At 45.0% G+C, this 21,106-nt stretch overlaps 1 protein-coding gene and 1 pseudogene across 1 annotated transcript in view; one reads left to right on the top strand and one right to left on the bottom strand.

Moving 5' to 3' along the window:
- Positions 1 to 3,691, bottom strand: part of TAB3 (TGF-beta activated kinase 1 (MAP3K7) binding protein 3) — a 57,587-nt gene extending 53,896 nt beyond the window's left edge. The window contains exon 1 of the mRNA XM_090264460.1: positions 3,628 to 3,691. The gene's annotated coding sequence lies outside the window, so the exon portion shown is untranslated. The remainder of the gene's footprint in view (positions 1 to 3,627) is intronic.
- A 15,802-nt stretch (positions 3,692 to 19,493) lies between these two features.
- Positions 19,494 to 20,651, top strand: LOC149991681 (tRNA 2'-phosphotransferase 1-like; annotated as a pseudogene).
- Positions 20,652 to 21,106: the final 455 nt, after the last annotated feature.

The following is a 21,106-nucleotide window of genomic DNA, read 5'->3' as shown; positions in this document are numbered from 1 at the left end:
GGACCAAAAGCTCAGGCTTCCACAATCCAAGCGGAGTACAAGGAAAGGCATGAAGAAGGGTGGTTGGCCTCAGAGTTAGGACAAAAGGGCAGAGCTGTGATGAGGAGGTCCTGGGATGAGGAAGGCAAGACCTACTGGGAGAGAAGGATGAAGGGTGGAACCGCAGCTAAAAGGAATAAGGAAAAAGTGTGAGGGTTGGGGTGGGCTGCAGAACAGGACAAGGAAACGGTGCTTACTCCTGCAGTACATGGGCTTTTGCAAACTTTACTTACTCTTTAATGCTTTGGAGAGGGAAGGAAAAGAGAAACTGTGGTAAGGGTTTCGACACTTGCCTCCCTCCCTCTGGCTACATTCGTTCTCCTTTCAAAAAAGAAATGGAGTGTGGTAAGGGGTTTTGTCCAGGTCCTTCTTGAACTACTGGAGCACAGTGATTCAAAGAAGGGAAGCGGACTTCTTGAGTTTTGTAGCCGTCCTTGTCAGCATCCATTCTGCCAAAGGCTCCAGGTACCAGCAGGAACAGTGTCAGAGAGGAAGGAAAAGTTAAGGAGAGAAATGTGAAGCAGGAAGGAACTGGGATGTTTCAGGGTTGACCAAATTCATAGACCTGCCGATGAATTAAGTTATAATAAATGTTAAGTATTTAGGATTGATTCCCTTTGACAGTTCCAAATATTTCATCAGGTACATTTCACTTTTAGACAAATGAATATTTGTGGTCATGGTAATAAATTGAGGTTTATTATGCAGAAGGTATGAGGATAAGCTTCTAAAAACATAGGAGACAATTTCCTGGTGTCTTATTTATATAGCGGCAATATAAATCATTTCATAAAGGCTTTATTTACTTAACGAGTACGTAGTCAATTACATTATCATTTGTTGATTTTTTTCGCTCCAATAGCCCAAATAAATACCACAAATAATTACCTTCACAAACAAGTAAGTATATTTAACTCTTTCTTGGGAGTATAACTATAATGAAAAACTTGCTAATTCAGACCAAACATTGCCCGTTGGGATTCCAACGTTTTATTTCAAGCAAAGCTCTAAACTCCATATAACACATACATGCAGATGCATCCTGAGGAACACAGGACTTCTTTTTCCTCAACCTCTAATGCCCGAACTTCTGTGAGACATGGCTACTTAACTAAATTCTTAAAATATGGAGCAGTAAATCCCTAATTCCATGACTTCTTAGAACTTCCAGCCAGGAATAATTAATTTGACAGATACACATAACCCTAGCCCAAGGAGCTGCTGGAGGATGAGTGCCAGTATCTAGCATCCTTTTTATTTTTTATTGTTTTTCAAATATCAGCAGCTACTCTTCCAGTTGAACTCTATTAAGCAGAGATAATGGCCAAGATGGCAAGCTGGGCAGTAAGCACATCAAAGATACAAGAGCAGGGACCAGTGGGGGACAAAAGTGACCAATGGCTATGCACTAGCCAAGATGTTCCTGCTGTTTCACCTACATCTGATATACTGCCTGGAAACCTGGAAGGTCTTTCACTGCCTAGCTCCACGGAAGATTATGGTGGATCCCAGAATAGCTACCGTGTTTTCTGCAAACCACGAACTAAGTCCAAAACTTGTGTACTACATTAAAGAGAGAAAAAACAGTGTCTGTTATCAAGTACTCCACTTGCTGTAGAAGGTAGGTGGGTGAGGGAGTAGGTGGGTGGGTATGTGTGTGTGTACCTCCAAGCTATGATAAAGCAAATTCCAACTCCTATAAATAGTCGATATTTCATTTTAATAATACAATTTGAAAAATTATTCAGGACCAGAATAAACAAAACATTAAAAGTATCTTGGGCATGCTGAAACTGGAGGCATAGTTACTGAAAACATCTGAATTTCAGACAGGACACTATGGGCTACTAGGAATCCTTACTAATCCGCAAACCTGCTAAAATGTTACCTCTGGCTAGAAAATGAAGACATCTGGGGGGGGGGGGGGGGAGGCGGATCTTGAGATTATCTTCAGCCAAGAACACTGAAAGCTTTCAAGATTACCAACAGAATTGAAAGGTCTCTTTGTGACCAAAACTTCCATTTTCATAAAATTTGTATCAGTCAGCACATACACTTATGCAGAGCACAGTAGAAAGAAAACACATTGCAGAATGAGACACACGAGTTTTGAGTTCTAGCTCTGCAACTTACCAGCTATATGACCTCCTCAGGAAAGTTACAGGAGTACTGGAGGTTAAGTGTCGTTATCTGTACAACAGGGATAATGCTACCTTTGGCACAGGGTAGCTATGAGGATTAAGTGCAAAAAGACATTAATTCTCCAAGCTCAGTGCCTGAATATAATCAATGTTAACTCCATTTGCTCCAACACAAACTGTACAGAGTGTGGTATCGCTGAGAAGACTGTCAAACATGTGGAAGAAAATTTAGAATGACAGAATAGATTAATCCCATATTTACCATTTATGTTCACTCAAGTCTTTCCCTTGCTTAAGCCAGTTGTAGGGAAATAGATGGGGGAAGCTAAAGCTGAAAAAGTTCATATCATACAGTGATTTAAAATTATGTGTGTGTGTGTATGCTTGCAATCTTCCAGTGTTCATAAAAAGACACCATCGCAAAGCATACCATGGGTAATGACACCCTTTAAAATTTAATACTGTGAACATTTTAACTCAGCTTAAAAGCCCATTTTTTATGTAAATGTTTCTTCTTACAAATGTTCTTGTGCACTACTGAGAAACATTTGCAAAGGGGAAAAAAAAAAAGTAAATCCCCTTTTCCTTCCAAAATAAAAAACGTGTGCAAAGGAAGTTTTTCCAACTGTCAAATCACTCTTTCCAATTCAGTATTGTTTTAACAAACCAGCAGTAAATACATTACATGCCAAAACTGTCTGATTGACAATCGTCACTTGAACACATGGAATTGAGAAGCCCTGTCTGGACCAAAGGTAACAAGTTTCCTTCAGCAATTTTTAAAAATTCCTCTTCAGTATAAGGACATAAATGCTTTATGAACTTCTTACTTTATATGCATCTTACTTTATAACCCATCTTGTCCCCTATGCCACCCCCCAAAATCCTGCTTTTACGAACTTTAATGAGCTGGCACACAGTACTAAACTACAGAACTCCAGTGGTAATAACTTTAATCTGTTGGACCTCAGAGGACTGCTCGTGTGATCTTGAAATGAACGTAGACGACGTTTTCTCCGTAATTCACACCTGCCCACAATCATTTGCAAACCTCTTTTAGAACAATTACTACTAACCTTCCTTACAATTCTCAACGACACCAACCTTGGTGTGTTAGTTTTCATCCCCAAATGCCTTGATGGGGCTTGAAGCCCGTCCACAGAGGTTCACTCTTTTCAAAGTCCAGGGTCCGGCGAGGAAGGACATCTTCCCCTCCGTTCAGGGGAGCGAAGGCTAACCCAGGCCCCCCGCCACTCCCTCTCTCCACGGCCGTCCCGGGCGCGAGCGGGCGCGCCAGGCCCTGCGCAGACCTCCCGCAGCCCCACAGACCCAGGCCAAGCAGTCGCGCACACGCCCACCCTCCGGGTGCGGGGTCACCGTGACGACCCCGGGGACACCCCCGACGCCCCCATCCGGGCAGGTGCCGGGCCTCCTCACGGACACTCACCCGGCAGCCGCAGCTCCCCGTTCACCGCCGCCTCGCAGTCTCTCCCGCAGCCTATTCCCGCGGGGGGTCCGGGCCGGCGTCGCTTCCCCGCCCGACCCCCCCCTTCGGGTGCGCGCCGCGCGAAGCCCGGATACGATGAGAGCCTTCGCCACCGCCCCCTTTCCTCCCTCCTCCCTCAGTGCGTCCCTCCCACCGAGGCCCGCCTCATATTTCCTGGATCTGCTCTCATCTAGAGCTTGGCTTGCGAATCGCCGGCTTCAGGTCTCCCGTGGGCGCCGTCGCTCGCCAGGCACAAATATGGCGCCGCCGGGGACTGCCGAAAGCGATCTCGCGAGTCTTTCCCCACAGCAGGGGCCCACTGGAAAGGTGGTCAATTAAGAGTAGCCTGAGCAGGCTTCGAAGCGAGCGTTCCCCAACATCGGCAAGGGGCAGCCCTGCTGACAGCAGGCTATTGCGCTTGCGCAGGGGCGGGCAGGCGGGCCGATAACGCATGCCCAGAAAAGCCCCTTCAATAGCACCCAGTGCTCCGGGTTTTACCTGTTTCCTCTGGAGGCGCGTAGTGGAGGAGGAGGAGGGGGCGGAGGAACTAGAATGAAACTCCGGAAAGGGCTGGGCAGGAGCCGGAGGCTAAGTGAGAGGCGTCCCTTAAGGCTGGGTCATCCCTCTAGAGCCCAAAGGGCCAACACATTTTGGCGTCCCCGGGCGTTCTCCAGGCTTTCCCCTCTCCTTCCCCTCCCTGTCACCGAGTGTTCTTTGCAAGTCTCAGCTGCCCCTACATCCTGTTGTCGATTCGCGTTATTTATTGAGAGCTTACTGTGTGCTCTGCTGGGCTCGCAGCTGACTGCCCCAGTCCTGTTTGTCGCTGCACCATCTAACTTTCTCTTTCATTTTGGCGCTATGGGAGTCTTCCAAATCTCACACTATTAACTGCTTCTGTTCCTGTTTTATTTTTCCTCACTCATTCATTTATTCATTCATTTGAACGTGTGTCGTTCAGTTTCCTATGTGCCAGGTGCTGAGGAAACAGATGTGCTCTGACCCGAGGGAGCTTTTGGTCTGAGATGGAGGTGGATGAGGAAAAAACAATGATGACAGTTCACAGTAAATTCTATGATAAAAATGAGTACAGATACTGGGGTGGGGTGTCCTGAAATATATCAAAGAGAAAATGTTTGAGTTGAGTCTCACAAGAATAGGATTTCGTAAAGTCAGGATGCTGTCAGGAAACAAACCATCCTGATTATTTTAACAAAGAATGTGATATAACGAACTGATCATTAGAGAACTGAAAAAGCAAGAAGAAAACAATATATAGAAGAGATAGCAACTGCAGGAAGCAGCTACTGTGCCTAGAGCTGGGGAACTAAGGGAAGAGTTTGGGATTCTTACAATTTAGACATTTAGAGGAGGGATTGGAACTGTAACTCAGACTTAAGAGGAGGGAGCAGCACTTCTGGTGCTGGTGTTACTGAGCGGGGCTCAAGATGCTGTGTCCACAAGTGTGAGCAAAACTGCAAAGTGGTTCCAAGTGCCACTATGGGGAGGAACCTCCGTTCCACTGTCCTGAGAGCTTCTAATCCCACTCCAGCCTGGTGATAAGAATGATAATGTAGAGCAGAGCTGAACTTGACCCACATCCTGAAGCAGAGCACCTCGGAGTTTAAAGAAACACTCATTTTGGAAGCTGGATGTTGTCAGAAAGGGAGACATTCGCTCCTGTTGCACATCCCACATACTGGGGACCATCATGTTAAAACGTTTGTAGAAAACCTCCTTCAAGTTCAGGTTTCATATCAAACAGAATTGCCCCAGCCAACTCGCAAACCCATTGATGAGAGCTAAATGTGCATTGTAATATGGCACTGAGACTTTTGCCTGTTACATGGCAAAAGTGGAGTAATACAGCAGCTCTGTTCCACTAGTGAGCAGGAGTTACTCTCTTGTCTTCTTGCTCCACCATCCGTAGAAGTTATCGTAGTATATTTGGTCCAGAGTGGTTTAGCACCATATCACATTCCAGTTATCCAGAAGGAAATGGCTTACCCATTTCCTTCAAGGGCACAACCCAGAAGTTGTTAACACAACTTGTGTTTACAGCCCATTGGCAAGAACGTAATCACAGTACTGTATTTACCTGCAAGGGAGACTGGGGAATGTGGTCTTATTCTAAGCAGTCTTGTACCTAGCAAAGATCTATGACTTTAGAAAAAAAAGGTTTGGGAGACAGCCAGCAGCCCCATAAAATAATCAACTCGACTCGATTTGAAATTACACCTTGTTCTCTCTTATCAGTGAGGAGTTTAAAGTCAAGGAAGCAGGTATAGGTCTTTTCTTTCTCTTCCTTAGGCTTCTCCATCGCCTCCTGCGTTTTGCTAAGCACACTTTGTTCTCCTCCCAGGATGAAGAGGGTGGGAATGGAGGCGGGCAAGTTACTGCTTTACAGGTGCAGTCATAGATGCCTTTGTCTTCTCTGCACATGGCAGATGCCTGAAATTGGCTCTTTCTCCCTTGGTTTAATTTGCGGGTTCTTCTCAGGCTTCCACTGGGAAGATTTGAGGACGCAAATAAATAATCCTCTTTCCTCTGTTTGGCCTCTCTTTCCTCCGTCCCTGGTCTCCTTTGGTTTTCAATGCTGGTATAAATCCTCTCTTGGTTGTTAATGCCTTCTATGTGACTGACACCCAAATGCTGGCTCTGTCACGGGGTGAGCGTAATTCTTCTGCACCCTCCTCAAGGTACAGTTCTTTGATAAGAACTCAACATTTTCTTTAAAAAAAAAAAGTTTATTGACTTAAGAGAGAAAGAAAGAGGGAAACATAGATGTGAGAGAGCAACATCAATTTGTTGCCTTCCATATATGCCCTGACCGGGGATCAAACCTACAACCTAGGTACATGTCCTGACCAGGAATTGAACCCCCAACCTTTTGGTGTACAGGACACTGCTCCAACCAGCTGAGCCACACTGGCCAGGGCTGGACTCAGTCTTTTCTAACTCCTTGTCAGTTCCTGCTTTTTGTGGAATACCCACAACTTCTTACTGCCAGGATCCCCTCACCCAGTGGCAGGGCACGAGCAAGAGGCTCAAAGTTGCTTGTTTTCTATGATGTTCACTTGATCCATGGGAAACTCACATGTCTTTGCAATACTGAACAACAGACATGCTGCCCTGTCCTCATAATCTTCCTCTCTTCAAAACTCTTCTGGCAGATGTCAGACAGCAGTATCTTTGCTGAGTTCAGTTTCCAAACTCCGAGGATATGCGGTCAGCTCTCCCTAAAATTCTCTGCTGCGGATAGCCAGTGTTCAGTAACCAAGCAGCTAGAGGGTGATACATCTTGAAGATGCCCCTCACTCAGCTCTCAGAGGTGCCCTCACTTGGCTTTGCCCTTGCTAGCAGGAGAGAATATCTACATTTCCTCAAGAGTGGTAAGTAATAAAAATCTCTTTTAGTCTTTTTTTTTTTTTTTTGGCAGAATTTTATGGTTTTATTAACACAAATACAGTGTGCACGCATGCTGTCTATTTATATCCTTCACTGAGCAGCCTGGGGTTGGGATTGATGACTGATGGTCTGCTGGGCTGTTCTTTCCACAATGGCTTTGCGGTTCTTTCAGGAAATGTGAGCCATCTCAGCACAGTGAGATTTGTTGCACATCAGCAGCGCTTCAAACTTCTTGATATTGTGGACCAGGAACTTCTGAAAGCCACTGGGCAGCATGTGATTTGTTTTCTTGTTGCTCCTGTAACCAATGCTGGGCAGCAAGACCCGGCCCTTGAATCTTCTGCACATACTATTGTCAGTGCCTCTGGGTTTCCGTCAGTTATGCTTAATTTTGACAGATCTGTCTGACTGGTGCTGGATGAATTTCTCAGTCCTCTTTTTGACAATCTTGGGTTTTACAAGGGGTTTGAGGGCAGCCATGATGCTGAGCAGGAGGTGGCTGCCACCTGCGTGGGCAGCAGGAGGAAGAGCTAGCCTTCTCTTCTTCAGGCTGGAGGAGGTGTTTGGGTGATAGTCATAGAACCGGTTTTGCTGCCTTTTAGTGAACCTTTAGGGAAGGGCCTAGGAGCTCTCTTTAGAATGTGATAGAACTTAGCTTGTATTTTCTGCAGCTGCATCGGATATATCTTATGCCATTTAAGATACTTTGGGCTCACTTGTTGGATCAATAATCTATTGCCACATAACAAACTACTCCAAAACATAATAGCCTAAATAATAACCTTTGTATTTGCTCACTATGCAGTAGGTTAGTAATTTGAATTGGGCTCAGCTGGGCAGCTCTTCTTCTGGTCTCACCCAGGGTCACTCATGAAGACAAGAATAAGAGGCTGTGCATGAGACCAACAAAGGCTCCCTCTTAGCAAGTTAACCGAACTCCACCGGGTATGATGTAAAGGCTAAAAGGTTAGCTGAACCTTGAATGGGCCATTTCATTAGACAGCCTGCTTCTGAGTGATGAAGTATGTGATGAGACCGGGGGTTCTCATGGTCATCTGCAACTCCTTTGCAGTAACATGAGTCCATTGGTTTTAGGCAATACTGTACGGGATACCACATCAATAGATGACCATTTTGTAAGCTCTTCAATGGCGGTGCTGCTGGGGGAACTGTGGATGGGAAAGGCAAACTCTTAACAAGAGTATGAATCAGTTCTGGAAAGAATGAATCTGCTGCCCCATAGTCACATACACCCCGTGTGGAAGGGATCCAAAGTAATCAATTTACCCAAGTAGCTGGCTGGGGTCCTTGAGAAATTATGCCATACTGTGGCTCAGGGTTGGTTTCTGCAGGTGGTGGGTTGGGCCAGTAGTAGCTAATTGAACTTTGGTGGGAGGGAGCCCTTGTTGGGCCTAAAGGGTGATCCTGGGTTCTCCTTTCTTGTAGAGCAAGCCTACGAGGAACCTTGTGGGTGATGGACCTCTTGGGCCGCTTTGTGCCAGTCAATCTGGATTTGGGGTGGCAGCTATCTATAGACATTGTCTGGGACCTTGAGACTGAGTGTATGTTAGTCTTCCTGTAAGGGAAGGAAGTCCCATGGGAAGCTGAGCTTGAGTGCAGACCATCCCTCTGGGAGAAGAGCAGAGCCCTGGTTCCAGTTAGCTTTTTGCCTGTAACTTAGCCTGAGTTCTCAGGATCACTTTCAGACAAATGTGCTCTTTTAGTAAAATACTCTATTTAAATTATGTTACTTTTTAATTCTGTGTAGACTTTTGATTGATTCTTGTCTTGTGATTTGGTGATTCTCAGTGGGAAAGGGGTTCCTCATCATCTAATTTTTTTCGTGTATTCTAAACCCTACTTTGCTTCCCACCTAACCACCTTCATTTAGTACTTACCCCTATACTGGGCAGTACCCTAAATAATGAGTATGTCAAAATGCCTTCTGACTTTGCTAGAACTAAAGGCAGCTTATTATTTTATTTTATTTATTGTTTTTTTTCTGTTACAGTTGTCCCACTTTTCCCCCCATTTCTCCCCCCCACCCCGCCCACCCCTTTTCCCACAGTCCATCCCCACCCTGTTACCCCATTGTCCATGTCCACGGGTCATTTATACTAGTTCCTTGACTAGAACCTTCCCCTTATTTCCCCCCTCTCCCCCCTCCCCACTCCCGCCTGGTCACTTTCAGTCTGTTCCTTGTTTGCTTGCCTCTGGTTCTATTTTGCTCATTTGTCTGTGTTGTTCAGTAGTGTCCTAAAGGCAGCCTATTTTAATTTTCCTTTTCATGACCACAAGAAATTGAGTCCTCTTATACCAAGACACTTAAAGTGGGGAAATAAAATTATTAAGTGCAGAGGATAAAGAAGGAAGAGACACCACCCCCCACCCTTTTACCCATGGGGACAGACTCATTGTTTCCTGGTTCAGCTTCTCTGACTTGGGAATTGCGTGTCTGGTGATGGATAATGGGTTAGCGCTACTACTAGAACATGACTCACCTGTACTCACCAGGACTTTTTTTTTGGAATAAGCCAGAGGAATTGGGTTGGGTCTTGTCCTATCACCTAAACTGAATGGATATAGTACACCAATCTCAGTAACTCCATCTGGTAACCAAGATCAACCCTTTCCTTGCTAGTTCCCCACTCCTACACACCAGTGCCCTCATCTGTGGTCAACTTCCCCGCTCGCTCATTTCTACCAAAGCTGTCATCTTGGGAGTGGTAACCTTTCTCAGAAGAAAGAGCTTAATTAAAATTGGTTCAACATCTTTTCCTTGTTTGGAGTCAAACTTTAATTAATAATAGGAATAAAAACATTTAGAGGGTCAGTTCCCTTAACCAATACAAAGTAATCTCTAATTTCTTTTCCAAAAGTGTAATTTCAAATAGAAAACATGCTCAGTATAAATTTCTAAATAAATTCATTGTGACTCTCAATTTATCTTTCCTAAATGCTAGATAAGCTCAATGATGCTCTAAGAGATCCTCATACAGAGGCTGAAAGTTGCCCACCCTCCTCAACTCTCAAGTTGAGAGAATTACAAAGAGATTTCTTAAAAAAAAATCTCTTGCCTAGTGAGCCAGCAAGGGAGGTTTGCCGTAGATCCACTGTGTGGATAACAGTAGTAGAAGACAGAAGAAAACAGTTTTTGGCTAAGCAGGTAGAAGAGAATGAGTGTGTAGGTTAGTGGTTCTCAACCTTCCTAATGCCACGACCCCTTAATACATACAGTTTCTCATGTTGTGGTGACCCCCAACCACAAAATTATTTTCATTGCTACTTCATAACTATAATTTTGCTACTGTTATGAATCATAATGTAAATATCTGATATGCAGGATGTATTTTCATTGTTACAAATTGAACATAAAGCATAGTGATTAATCACAAAAACAAATATGTAATTATATGTTTTCCGATGGTCTTAGGCAACCCCTGTAAAAGGGTCGTTCAATCCCCAAAGGGGTCGCAACCCACAGGTTGAGAACCACTGGTGTAGGTGAATTAGAAAGAGTTTGTATGGAGTGACCTCATTAAGATTATAGCAAAGACAAAAAGCATTTGTAGTGGAAACTGTGGTGTTCCACCAAGATCCCCTCTTCAGGGTCATGCTGTTACAGAGTGGGGGCCTCCAGAAATCCCCAGAGCCTGTGGGTTGGGGGATGGGGAAAAGGGAACAGCTTTTAAGATGCCTTTGCGTAACTATAGCTAGTAGCTAATGTGTTAGTTATGCAAATAGCTTTGGTTCTTCCAAGGCCCCAAGGAGATGGGAGGGAATTTGACTATGAAATAGTGAGAAAGGAGCATACAGAGCCTGAGCAAGATTTTGTGAATGGTCAGAACCGGTTACCACGCCCACTGCCACACAGGACATGGTCAGGGATTTAAAAATAGGCGGCAGACATTTTAGCAAGGAGAACTCCATGAGGCTCTGAGAAGAAAAGGAGAACTCCATGCGGCTTCGAAAGGGAGAGAGGATAATACCATGCGGCTTTGAAAAGGACAGAGAGAGAACCTGCATGATCCAGTGCAACACGGCACATGTTTTCCTGGACTGTTATACGGAGGCTGATGATGTCATACCCCAGATCCTGAAGGAGACAGCTGACAGATAAGGGATGGGGAACTTCTGGGCATGTTTTTGGCTTCTAGCCTTTTGGGGAGCAAGGGAAGTGCTGGGTCCCGTGGGAGAACAGGGCTCTGAGCTGAAGTGCTCACTGCCCTCCCCAGGTTGGAATATTGTAAATAAAGACCTGTTTTCCTCAACACTAGTTGTTGGATTTTACACCAAGGGACCATGTGAAAGAAACCCCCTTCCTCTCTGTAACAATGCACCTATGCCTGAGTTGCTGAGGCTGTTGGCTCCTGACAGCTTACATGTTTCCTTGCTAGCAATTGCCTTTGCCTTCAGGAATCTGCCTCACGAAGGTAGGCACTCTGTAGGTAGCCCTCAGCTAGTGACTGGCTGCCGTGGAAATACAGTCTTGTCATCCTTGCATTCATTTGGAACTACACTGAAGGACCATTCCAGTTTCAGAGCTTCATGTGAGATAGGCTGAAGCCTTGGTTGCAGCTTCATCCTGGGTCAGTGTCTCCCTCTGTCCAATTTTGTTTTCCTTAGTTCTTTACAGGTGTATTTCCCAAGAGAATGTCTCAATAAACCTTCTGTACTCGGCTATTCATCCCCTTTTAGTACCTAAAAAGATCACTTGTTGACTTTCAAACTGCATGCTCCCGATCAGAGAGGGTATCACAAGACTTCTTTCTAAACTTCTCGTTCTGCAGTGTTCTGACCCATTGTCAGGAGCCTCGAGATGTGGGAGGGAAAAGCTGGGAGATGCTAAGTCAGAGTGCATGAGAGTGGATCCTTGCAAAATTGTGATTTATAGTAAGAAATACATATATTTGGTTTTTGTCTGCATTCCTGACACAGAGCTCACAAAGCTGCTGGAATTTCCTAATTGATATGACTTCAAGTGCCTTTTGTTAATCATAACAAGCCCCTTTCAGCCACACCTGAGTTCATGTTAATGCGGTGACTTTTAGAAAGCCCCTTCATTGGCTGGTTGCCAATGAAGTCAACTCTGTGATTAGAGGCTTGGGATGTTCAGCCCCACCCTTCAACCTCTGGGGAGAGGAGAGGGGCTGGAGGTTGAATTAATCACCAATGGCCAATGATTTCATCAGTGTGCCTTCTAATGAACCCTCTGTAAAAATGCAAAAGGAAGGGGTTTTGAGAGCTTCTGGGTTGGTGAGCAGGCGGAGGCACCCCACCAGGAAGGTGGTGTGCCAGAGAGGGCGTGGAGGCTCCATGCCGCTTCCCCCATACTGTTAAGAGAGAACCTGGTTACAGGTTCCATTAGTCCCATCTGGGGTTGCCAAAACTGTTACAGAGAGAAAGGGGCTTCTTTCACGTTGCTGTAAAACCCAACAACTAGTGTTGAGGAAAACAGGTCTTTATTTACAACATTCCAACCTGGGGAGGGCAGTGAGCACTTCAGCTCAGAGCCCTGTTCTCCCACGGGACCCAGCACTTCCCTTGCTCCCCAAAAGGCTAGAAGCCAAAAACATGCCCAGAAGTTCCCCATCCCTTATCTGTCAGCTGTCTCCTTCAGGATCTGGGGTACGATGTCATCAGCCTCCGTATAACAGTCCAGGAAAACATGTGCTTTGCCCTTTCAAAGCCACATGGTACTCTCCCTTTCAAAGCAGCATGGAGTTCTCCTCCTCTCTTCCTCTCAAAGCCGCATGGAGACCTCACTAAAATGTCTGCCTCCTATTTTTAAGTCCCTTACTGAGTCCTATGACGCAGTGGGTGTGGTAACCAGTTCTGACCATTCACAGAACCTTGCTCAGGCTCTGTGTGCTCCTTCCTCACTATTTCATAGTCAAATTCCCTCCCATCTCCTTGGGGTTTGGAAGAACCAAAGCCATTTGCATAACTAAGACACTAGCTACTAGCCATAGTCATGCAAAGGCATCTTAAAAGCTATTCCCTTTTCCCCATCCCCCAACCCACAGGCTCTGGGGATTTTTGGAGACCCCCACTCTGTAACAATACTTCACTCTAGGCACTCCTTTCATCTGGCTGTTCCTTAGTTATATCCTTTTACAGTAAACTGGTAATTGAGTCAGTCAACTATTTACCTGAATTCTGTGAGCTGCTCTAGCAAATAAATCAAGCACAAGGAAGGGATCATGGAAACCTCCAATTTATAGCCAGTTAATTAGAAGCAACTTGACAAACTGGACTTGAAGTTGGTATCTGAATTCTGGAGGGAAGGGGCCCTGCAGGACTGAGCCCTTCATCTGTGGGATCTAATGCTATCTCCAGGTAGATAGTGTCACTGACTAGGATTTAGTCATAGGACTATATATAACTTCATATGCCCAAGAATCACATTAGAATGGATTTTGGTGGACCACTAGCAGATTCCACCACAAATAGTGTATGTAAAATCTTTTTGTAGATTCTTACTTTCCTTAACATTCGTCGGCAGCCGTCCGTCTCGAGAGACGATGGTGTAGCTTCTTAAGAGTCTATCTGCACCGCCGAGAATGGTTGTGCAGTCCGACTCGGGAGTGACACGGTATCTGTCTCCTCCCGTGTTGATGACGCTGGAGTGTCCTCTCCAGTGAAGCTGAAGCTACAGAGCCTGGGCAGGGTGATATGGAGGGTCTGCTGTTGCCCATGCAGCAGACCCCCCCTCTCTTCGCAGCTGAAGGGTCCAAGGGAAAGACGGAGTCAATACAGCTTGGCTTCAGGTGCGCCGCAGGAGTTGCCGGTGTTGACTACAACGTCCAACCGCCTTAGGGACTCCGGCTCCGGATTTTCTGTCGGGGTTTACTCCCCTAGCCTTTCCCCTGAAGAGGTATGCCGCAAGGCAGCGGAGGTTTTTTGGAGTCAGAGTTTTCCTTCTCTGATGTGCCCTGACTGGAAGATCGAACCAGCGACACTTAGCTCGCAGGCCGACGCTCAATCCACTGAGCCAAACCAGCCAGGGGCCTTAACATTATATAAAACATTTTTTCCCTGTTTCTTTATAGTCTTGATTTTTGTGGTAGATTTTACCATTGTTGAAAATTTTTGCTACCCCTTTCGTCTGGAGTCATGTTTACAGGGCCATTTCCTTGTGGGCCTCCCTGTGGGAGAATTATCTGTTTCATTAATATCAGGCATCTTCATCTGGCTTGCTTTGGCCAGTGGAATTTGAGCAAAAATGACATGTCCCACATCTGAGCCTAAGCTCTAAGAGTTATTGTGTAATTCTGTCCTTGTTGTTTTTCTACTGACTTGAGACCAACATGGGGCTGGTACTCCCAACTGGGTGCTGGGATAAAGCAGAGCTGCAGCTAACCTGCAAAGGATAGGTAACTGAGTGAGAAATAAACCTGTGATAAATCAGAGATTTGGGGATCAGCTGTTACTGTGACATAACCTAGCAAAAGCTGAGTGATACAATAATTATAATGGTTCATATTATTCCATTGTGCTGTGTACCCTGAATTTTTTAGTCCATTCTCCTAACATTGAATATTTGGTGTTTTCCCATGTTCTGCTATTATAAATAATGCTGAAATGGACATCTATGTGCAAATTTTTGTTGTTTCTGTTAAATTATTTCCTTAAAATACAGTTTTAAGGGTTGAAAACTGCGTTAACCTATATGATCATCATTATTGCTCTTATTCCCCAAAGGGGTGTGTTGTCTGTATATTAAGTCAAGTTCTACCAGAACCCACAGAAACCACTCTAGTACCTTTAAGAGAGGGAAAATAAAACAGAAATTGATGTTAACAGTAATGGAGAAGCTGAGAAGTTAGTGGCGAAGTAACTCAGAGATTGGCAACAGCAGAAAGATGCTCTTGCCCTTAGGGTTGGAGGGACAATTGGATGAAAAACCAGGGCCGTCTGAAGGGAATTAGAACCATGACTGGGTCTGCCTAGTCAGAACTGTCTAGTGCCAGCTGGGACCATCAAGGGAGATTTAGTGTGGCAAAAGCTGGATCCATGGAAGAGATGTTGTTAAGAAGCTGAAAGAGAGAGGGAGAAAGGTGCTTCGCATTTTTTTCTTCTTCTTGCTCTCCAGTCTTCTGCAAGTACTGTCCATTGGGCAAAACTACCTAGAGGCCAGAGAACAAAGGAACCTGAAAAATTTAGTTTCCTATGATACAGAATAGAGCCAGAGAAGGGCAGTGAGGTATCTGAGAGCAAACTGAGCAGTAATGAATGAGTGAATCACTTTACCAGTCTTTCCAGCATTGTGTGTTATCCTTATAAATGTTCTTTTGTCATGGGAGGCAATACAGTTTAGTAGCTGAGTGTACTGACTCTGAAGTCAGACACCCTAGGTTTGAAATTCAGCTTTGAGCACTTGCTCATTATGTAAACTTGGGTGATTTGCTTAGCCTCTTCAAGTCTCAGTTTCTCATGTGTAAAATGAAGCATGAAATAGGTCCTCAATCAGCATTAGCTAATATAATTATTAGGTATAATGTAAAATTTTTAATTAGTTTAATTTTCACTCCTTTGGTGTCTGTGTAGAATAAACATTTTCCAAGTAATTTTCCTTCACCATATGTATTTCCTCAAGAATTGTCTATTCTCTTAACTACAGGTTTTAGGTGTCTTTCTCATTAATTTGAATGAGTTGTTAATATGGTAGTTATTAATCTTTTGTCTATCACATTTTACATTTCATATTGCTCGAAGCTAAAGAAGCTGTCTTTCTTATACAAAGCTGAGAAATATTCTATTTTCTTTGTGATATCTAGAATTAATTATGATTTACTTCTTAAGCTATAAGTATGACTGTGTATAAAAGATAAATAAAACCTCTCCTGTAAAAGTCTAGGATAGTATGGTACTCTATAGTGTCAGAAAATCAGGCTCCCTCTATTTTGTTCTGCCATCCATAGAATGCTTCCATGGTCTATTGATTCCAGATAGCTCTCTATATTCTTATCAGTGGGAGGGAGGGAAGGGAAGGGCATGTACCTTTTCTTTAAAGACATAACCTGGAAGTTGCACACATTACTCCCTCTCACATGCCATTGGCCAGAACTTAGTTCCATGACCACATCTAATTATAAGGGCAAGTGGGAAATAAAGTTTTTATTTTAGGTGGACACATACTCAGTTCATAATTCTATTATGATAAAGGAAGGGGCAAACAGACATTGAGGGAAAACTATTGGCCTTGGCCATTCTGCTATTCTGGCTATACAAACATATTTACGCATGCCCTCCTCCCCACACACAGAATACACCTGTTGCCAGGGAAAGAGTACGTGAGCAGAATTTGCCTCCTCCAAAACAGGCCTCTTTGGCCTATTGATTATCTTGAGCTGCTTAGTTTTAAGAAACAGCAGACACAGAAGCAGCTCTGAAACAGTGGAGTAGGGTTACCCTTTTGTTAAGAGACATTTACATTTATAAGGGAAATCTCCATTTGTAAAGTGGTCTCCTTCCCTTACCAGGAAGAGGAGGATGGCTAAATCTCTAGAAACTCCTATTAATCAAGAAGGCAAGGATTTAAATCTGCATAATAATCATACCCTTGTTTACTGTGCTTTCCTGATAACCTGCATAACTGGCCTCCTCCCAGGCTAACATCTCCTTTTGTCTTTAGCTGAAAGCAATTAAGTTTGGTGGCTTGGGACCTTTTGGGGGAGTTTTCCTGGGTATCTGCCATGTATAGAGGAGGTATACATATAATTAAACTTTGTTTTTTTTCTGGTTAATCTGTCTTTTATTACAGGTGTGTGTGTGGGGGGGGGGCGGGGTTGTCAACCAAGAACCTAAAATGTCCTGGCTGGTGTGGCTCAGTGGATTGAGCACCGGCCTGCAAACCAAAGGGTCGCTGGTTCAGTTCCCAGTCAGGGCACATGCCTGGGTTGTGGGCCAGGTCCCCAGCTTGGGGCACGCAAGAGGCAACCACATATTGATGTTTCTCTCCCTCTCTTCTCTCTCCCTTCCCCTCTCTCTAAAAATAAATAAATAAATAAAATATTTGAACAATCTCACCTATCATTAAAAAAAAAAAAAAAAAAAAAAGAACCTAAAAGGGCAGAGGGAAAATTATTTTTCCTCTCCTATACTACATACATGTCAAAGTCCAGAATCTCTGAATGATGTGTGATCCCCTATGTCAGGTTTTGCTGTGTCTCCTTGTGATCCTGCAGACTATAAAAAATAAGACAAGTGAAGTGCCTTATCCACAACATAATGGTGTAGTAGGATCAAGGTGAAAAGAAATGCTGATACTGAAAAAGGAGAATTGGAATCACTCAGCAGTCATCAGTTCATAGCAATTATTGACTCCTACTAGCTTGGAAAGGCAAAAGCTCCTTGTGTTAGTATTGGATTAAATTCCTCAGTTAGCTCATCTGACAGCCCCGAGCTCTGCTCTCTTAAAGGTACCCCATTGTCTTCTATGGCCCTAGTCTCTGCCCTCTGGAAAGTTCATTTCCATTGATTGCCATGGCCACATATCTGCAGTGGACCTTTCTTGGGGATTGCTCCGCTTTCATAGCTGGTTTCCTGTTGAACATTTCGGGCACCTTAACACTGCTTGGTGGTGAGGGGGAGCAGAATTTGCCACCCCAAAAAATGCCTCCATGACAAAAAGATTATGTTGAGCTAATTATTTTAAAGAAACAGTAGGTACCAGAGAAGCTCTGAAAACCAAGTAGAAGTTATCCTTTCCTAAGAAATATTTACATTTGTGAAGGAAATCACTTGTGAGCCTGTCTCCCTCTGTACAGCAGAAAGAGAAGGATAATTCTAAATTTCTGGGAACTCATCAACAGAGAAGGCAATGACTTCAGTCTGCACAACAACCTTACCCTCATTTGCTGTGCTTTCCCTGATACCCTTCCATTACTGACTCCTCACACCCAACCCTTCCTTGTCTTTAGCTGGAAGTGGTGTTACAGAGTGGGGGGTCTCCAAAAATCCCCAGAGCCTGCAGGTTGGGGGATGAGGAAAAAGAAACAGCTTTTAGGATGCCTTCACATGCCTGTGGCTAGTGGCTAGTGTCTTTGTTACACAAATGGCTTTGATACTTCCAAGGCCCCAAGAAGATGGGGGGAGTTTTTGGACCATGGAATGATACGGAAAGAGCACACAGAGTCTGCTCAAGGTTCTGTGAATGGTCAGAACCGGTTACCACACCGACTGCGTCACAGGACGCAGTCAAGGATTTAAAAATAGCCGGCAGACATTTTAGCTGGGTTCTCCATGCAGTTTTGAAAAGGGAGAACATCATGTGGCTTTGAAAGGGCAAAGAGAGAACCATGCGTGATCCAGTGCAACATGGGACATGTTTTCCTGGACTATTATATGGAGGCTGATGACTCCATGCTGCTTTGAAAGGGAGAGTACCATGTGGCTTTGAAAGGGCAAAGCACATGTTTTCCTGGACTGTTATACGGAGGCTGATGACATCGTACCCCAGATCCTGAAGGAGACAGCTGACAGATAAGGGATGGGGAACTTCTGGGCATGTTTTTGGCTTCTAGCCTTTTGGGGAGCAAGGGAAGTGCTGGGTCCTGTGGGAGAACAGGGCTCTGAACTGAAGTGCTCACTCTCCTCCCCAGGTTGGAATGTTGTAAATAAAGAGCTGTTTTCCTCAACACTAGTTGTTGGGTTTTACACCAAGGCGCCACGTGAAAGAGCCCCCTTTCACTCAGTAACAGTGGTATTTAGGGTGGTGGCTTGGACAATTCAGGGAGTTTCTCAGTTCTCCTCGGTCTCTCCCATGTATACAGGATGCATACATGTTAATAAACTTCTGTTTGTTTTTCTCCTGTTAGTCTATCTTGTATTATGGAGCTGGGTGTCTCGGGCAAGAACCTAGAAATGTAGAGGGGAGATTATTTTTTCTTTCTTACAGAGGATCTAATCCTCATAGGTATTTGCATGCTAAATTTTTGATTTCTTGGGCGTTCAGATTCCCTCTAACATTTAACAGGCTTCTGGTCTATTTACTGCCTCTCAGTTACTTGTAGAAGTAACTGTGACATAGAAGCCCACCATTCAAAAGCCTGCCATTCCAAACAAAAGCCCGCCATGAGGCACCTCACCTCCCCCTACCCCTAGCTGCCCTAGACTACGGTGACTCTCAGGAGATGGCAACTGTCCAACCACCCACCAACCTGCTGGCTGTACAAGGGGGCAGCTTAGCCTGTCCTGTACTGCTTACGTATTCCAAGTCTCAGAGCTCCTTAAAACTCACCCCACCCTGACCCCAGATGCTGACATCTAACTCCAAGACCCAAGCCCCCCGTGTTCGCATACTCAATAACCCATCTTATTCAGCATTTGGCTGCTGGCCTTCTCTACCTCCGCCGACCCCTGAAACCTAATAGTAACCATCCCATAGGGTCACTTCCAGGCAGTGGGAGTCTGTCTTGGCCATGAACTCTGGAAAAAGGAGGCAGGAAACAGCAAGGCCCAGGGGTAGAAGGGCTCATAGAATTGAGGAACCTGACTAAGCCCTGTGCCATGGTCCCTGAAGTTGGGGTTTTCCGTAGGGGCAAACGGCTTTCTGTTCCTAGGCACCCCTCCTGCAGCTGCCCTGGTTTTGCAGATTTTTCAGTTGAAGATGTGCGGTGCATGGTGGACACCAATGGCAAGCAGCAGTTTGTCCTGCTGCAGGGGGACCCCAGCGCTGGCCCCCCTCATCCAGGCCAATCAAAGTCACTCCCTGTGTAGGAGGCCACTTAAACCTGAGTCAAATCCAGGGGAAAGACACACCCTTGGGTGGAGATCTAAGATGGTAATGAAGCATACGTTGCATGTTAGAGCATGTAGCCCTTATGCACCCATGCGAATCACTGCCAGCTGGCCAAAAGAAGGACCTGAGGAACAAAGAAATCCACTCTGCGCCTGTGCAGACCAGTGCCAGTCTGCTAGCGGGGAAACGCAAAGAACAGAGGAATTGCTGTGTGTCTGCATGAGTCAAGTGCCAGCCCACCAAAGGGGGTGGAGGAAGCGTGTGACCATATAAGGCAGACCCCAACTGTAAATCGGGGCGCCATACTATTCTCTGTCCAGTGTGCGCTGCCTCAGTGCACTGTGCTGTTCCACTTTGTCTTTAATAAATTTCTTTCCTTCTGAATGTACTTCACCTTCTCTGTTGATTTGGCTCCTTCCATTATTCCTATCATGGGAGGAGCAAGAACTCTCCAGCTGGTAACACCTGGAGGTAACTGAGAGCTGATAGCCCTGGAGACCCCGCAGGCACTGTCCCTGTTGCTCATCCATGGCACATTCTGGCAGCACTGACTATCTATCTTGTTCAAGGGCCTGACTGCCTGGGAACCCTTGTGTCATTACTGACATGTGACCGAATTGTGAAGTAGCTGCATTCATCAGCAGACCCCTGACCCCTTCTGCTCTGTCAATGGGGTGGTCCTGATTGCAGGGAATACTGATAGCTTGATAGCTTCCTGCTTCCCAAGTACGTCAAGGAGGCCCTGCAGAGACCTTTCTCCTTGACTGGTGATGAAGATACAGAGTGTCAGAGTGGCCCCAAGCACCGGTCCAGAGGAAGAAGGATGATCCAATAGTAAGATATTCTTTTTTAGTGTAAAAAGATGACAAAAGCTATAGTTTTAGGGGAAGAAAAAAAAGAAGTAACTGGTCCACAATCTCTTCAAGGCATAGTCCCTTGCTTTTTCACGGTTCTCTGTGCTGACTCATTTTCCTATCATTCAACTTGGTAGTTGCTTTCTTAGGCTCTTCTTAATAGGTTTGGGTGGGAGGTTGACATTCTCAATAGGCTCTTTACCTCTATTCTGGCTCTCATTTACTGGCCAAGAAGAAAGGTGCTTTAGGAGCCCAACGTTTTCTCTTTTCCAAGTTTTTCTTTTTTGTAGCCTCTTTAAACTGCTTCACTGTGGAGTTGCAGAAAGCAGTTGGCTTTAGCAGTTGTGTGGGGCTCTGAAATCTCAGGCCGCAGATAAAAATGCCTCTTGATAGGGCTATGTTCTCTTCCATTTTTGGTTTCTGTCTAGCTAGTTCT

The sequence above is a fragment of the Furipterus horrens genome, unplaced genomic scaffold (genome assembly GCF_987537825.1).
Source record: "Furipterus horrens unplaced genomic scaffold, mFurHor1.1.pri manual_scaffold_17, whole genome shotgun sequence".
Classification (NCBI taxonomy): Eukaryota; Metazoa; Chordata; class Mammalia; order Chiroptera; family Furipteridae; genus Furipterus; species Furipterus horrens.
Note: the sequence above shows the minus strand (reverse complement) of the source record. Positions and strands in the feature narration are given on the sequence as shown.